Genomic DNA, 3,699 nt, shown 5'->3' with positions numbered 1-3,699 from the left:
GGGTTTGTAATATGTCATCTTCTTTATCTCCCATACCTACAAGCTTTGTACTATTTGCAAATTCAGTCAATATCACGTTAACCTTCTTTTAAAGGTGAAAAGGACTGGGTGGTAATGGTGGGCTCAGGCCCATACTCTGATGGAGCACACCACCCACCTCCCAGTCCTACACTACCCTGATGATAAGCATGTTTTGTATTTTTGTAAGCTAATCCAGTTTATCCACTAACTCTCACTATTCTTTGGACAACAATTCTCTAATCTTTCAGTGAGATGTGTGTGTGTGATTAAGCATGAAATACCCTGGGATAAACAGAAAAACAATAGGAGTATTGGAAATATCAGGGTGGAAAAGGGCAAAGCAGAATACATCATCCAAACTTTTCTGTGACCCCTCCAATGCAGGTATAATAGGAATGCACACCATTTAGTTAAGAGCTGAAGGCTCCTTTACCACCACTTGATGTGCTTGGGTGCGTTAACCCTACTCTTCTGCTGTTTTAACCCAATGTCTGATCTATTTTCTCATCTCTTAGAGCTATCATGAAATTTACTTACAGCCGAATGCTTTTTTGAGTCACCCCCCAAATGTGTTCACCTAAATTCATCACTTTACCTCAGGTGTATTTCAGATTCCTTTTTAAATTTTTCAAATCCAGTTCAAATGCTTCTCCCCTGTGGGTCTGGACTCCAGAGAGGGTAGCAGTTAACGAGAGCCTCTGAATCCTTTGAGTGGGAAGCATAGTTCTGGTTCAATCGCTGGATGGGTAAGATAATAGGCTGTGTTTAGAGATTGCTGTGGATTCATTTTATTTTGTTGTCTTGTTCTTCCGTCTTCCCTGCCAAAGGGATATTTGGTGGTTTGTCATTAATGTGTAAGTATTTTTCATCTTTATGGGTTGATTTACAATTACGGGCAACAGAAGTGAATAGCTCTTATTTCTGTCTTTATTCCCCTTTTAATAGCCACATCTCTGGCATCTCCCCTAATACTCTTTTGTCCTTAGGCTTTTTAAATTGTTGAGAAATGCATTCCCAAGTGAATGCTATCCGTTTTACCCAGAGAAGTCAAAGAATTTCTCAACGTGTGGTGTAAAATTTCAGTACATTCTACTCTGGAGCTTGGAGCAAACTGGATTCACTACCAGTTCACTATTGAGAAGTTTTCTGCTTTACTTTAGACTTCGTCAGTCTCTGAGCATCCAGCTAGTATCCACTCTAATGCACTTTTTCTCGACCAGGATAAATTGTGTCCCAGTGAAGACATTTGGCAATGTCTAGAGACATTTTTGGTTGTTACAACCTGCATCTAACAGGTCAGGAACGCCACCAAATACTCTATGATGCCAAGGATCTCTCAGAATGTCAGTAGTGCTGGGGATGAGAAACTCTAGGCTAATGTCTTCATGACTTTTTTTTTAAAAAACTTAAAAATAGTTGTATTTATATTCCACAATTTGCTCAAATACTGGTTTTCCTTATAAACTTTCTACAGGATGTTTTTAAACAAATTCTTCACATTGTATCTTGACTATGTATGTACTTACGGAATTTCAGGGAAATAGTTCTGTGTTTTTAATAGCTTAGTTTGTACTAAAGGGATGGCAGGTGGTCACATGCAGTCCATGTGGGATTCTAACATGACATTTAGTGAGTTTTCTGACGTGGACCAGCCCTTTGATGCTGAAGGTAATGCATCTGTCGAAAGAAGTGATTGTAGATTTGGATTCCTGCTTTCTGCATCTTCCAGTTTTTCTGTGTTATCTTCCCAATTAATGTGGAATCTTGTGACCCTGGGATTAGATGCCAAAATGTTTCTTTGAAGCTTAGAAAAGTCTGGTTTTACAGGTGGATTTTCCCTTAATTCTGTCTCAGTATATTCATTATTTACATAATAGCCAACTCTAATAAATTCTTGACCTCGATAGGTGCAAGTTATTAGCACAACTGTTACACCTACTGCATCTGCATCTGGAATGAGTCCTGGATTAGGTGCATCAGCCTGAAGTACTAACATATGCCTTCCTGCAGGAACAGGACCCACTAAACAGAGTCTAAAACTTGATCGTATTCTTCACTTTCTGCAGAGCCCACATAGATAATTGTCCATTCCAAGTCTTCAGACAGGTCCTCGATGCGCTCGAAAGTGATCTCGAACTGGAACGGGTTGTAGAAAGGAGAAGGGTTGTCCAGCACCGCTACATTGTTCACCTGAACCTTTAGCATATTTTGAGAAAAACAAACAATGGAGACGAGGGGTTCATTGTGGCACAATAAAGTCCAGCGCGCTGCCGCTCGGGAGAGCGCAGACCCCCGCACGGCCCCGACGTCGTGCAGTGGCCTCTTCATGACATTTTACTGTAGGCAGTGTGAAGTAAATCTGCATATCTTGTCCTCTAGGTCTCAGAATCTGCTAGTAATTTATTTGGGACACTTTCCCCACTACCCCACTCTCCTTCTCTACACTAGTTGGTTTATTTACCCCAATTCTGACCTCAGTGGATAAAAACATGCTACCACTGTACACATTCACAACTTTTCTTAGCACTAAAGCCTCACTGAGTCCCTCAATTTCTTTCTCTGGATGTAGAACCTCTTACAAAAATAGTTTCTTTTCCTTTCTCTCTGATGGCTCCCACTGGAGGTTTAGAGTGTTTATGTCCTACTTGGAAAAAAAAAAGTTCTGTAACCTGTTGCTGATGAATATCAAGTATGAGATGCAGGTGGAGGAAAAAGAGAGAAAAGGAGAGGGAGAGACAGGGTGGGGAGGAAGGAAGGGGTAGGACTGCTGAATCCTGCTGACATTCATTTCACTCTTACCTGGCAATTAATTTACAGAATTTCTTTTTTTTCCAGCCAAGCACAGCATATATCAAGTCACCCTCTTGGTTGTCTCACAGCTTCATGGTGGGTCTGTTCTCCAATTAATTTTCTACCTCATGAAGATAAAGACACTTACCAGGTATCTGATTAGTGATGTCTGTGTCACCTTCCTAATGCCGCCAAGCAGTCACAGCTACAGACCTCTCTTACGCTGTGGTCTGATGTCCCTGTGGCGTGCCTGGGAGGCGGGATGGCCTATGATTCTGAGCCAGGAGTGGTGCTGTTTCCTGCTCCCTCCTCCTGAGAACCACAGCCTTCCCTTTCCTCTCTCCTGTAGAAAGACAACTTTTGCTTCCTGTCATCTTCCAACAGCCTTTGACATGTCCCACTGTGCTGTAGCCCTGCACTTCTTAAAATTTTAACCAAATGCCATAAAGATAGTTTGATGAGTATTTAGGTCTCTGTGTAGACGGAGTAGCACTGAAAGGGCAATATTTAAGCTGAAATAAGATTCAAAATTTGCAGTGGTCTAGGAGATAGGAAGTAATCGATCTCATAATCCAGATAAGAGTGTCTGATTTCTTTGCTAAGCAGCTTTCTTGTTCTTTGCAGTTTAGATCTTAGGAAGCTAGGTTATTAACAAAAGGGATCTGTTCCTCCCTTCTATACTGTTGGTGCTTTGTTAAATTATGTACCACTCTATGAATACAGAGAGAATGGCACATAACTTAGAAATATTCATGGTTTTTCATTGCCAGTCTTTTCTATTAACTAGATCATAAATCATGGTTCGATTCAGTGTGTGTATATGAGGGGTTGCCTTTTGCAAACAAAGGTGAACAAGACAAACTGGAATAAATGTACAAATTATTGAGA

At 40.9% G+C, this 3,699-nt stretch overlaps 1 pseudogene; it reads right to left on the bottom strand.

Moving 5' to 3' along the window:
- Nucleotides 1–1,542: 1,542 nt before the first annotated feature.
- On the bottom strand, nucleotides 1,543–2,226 carry LOC102479592 (histone chaperone ASF1A pseudogene; annotated as a pseudogene).
- Between the last annotated feature and the right edge of the window lie 1,473 nt (nucleotides 2,227–3,699).

This window comes from Tupaia chinensis, unplaced genomic scaffold (assembly GCF_000334495.1).
Source record: "Tupaia chinensis unplaced genomic scaffold, TupChi_1.0 Scaffold146687_1, whole genome shotgun sequence".
NCBI lineage: Eukaryota > Metazoa > Chordata > Mammalia > Scandentia > Tupaiidae > Tupaia > Tupaia belangeri.
This window is presented reverse-complemented; position numbering and strand designations above follow the sequence as displayed.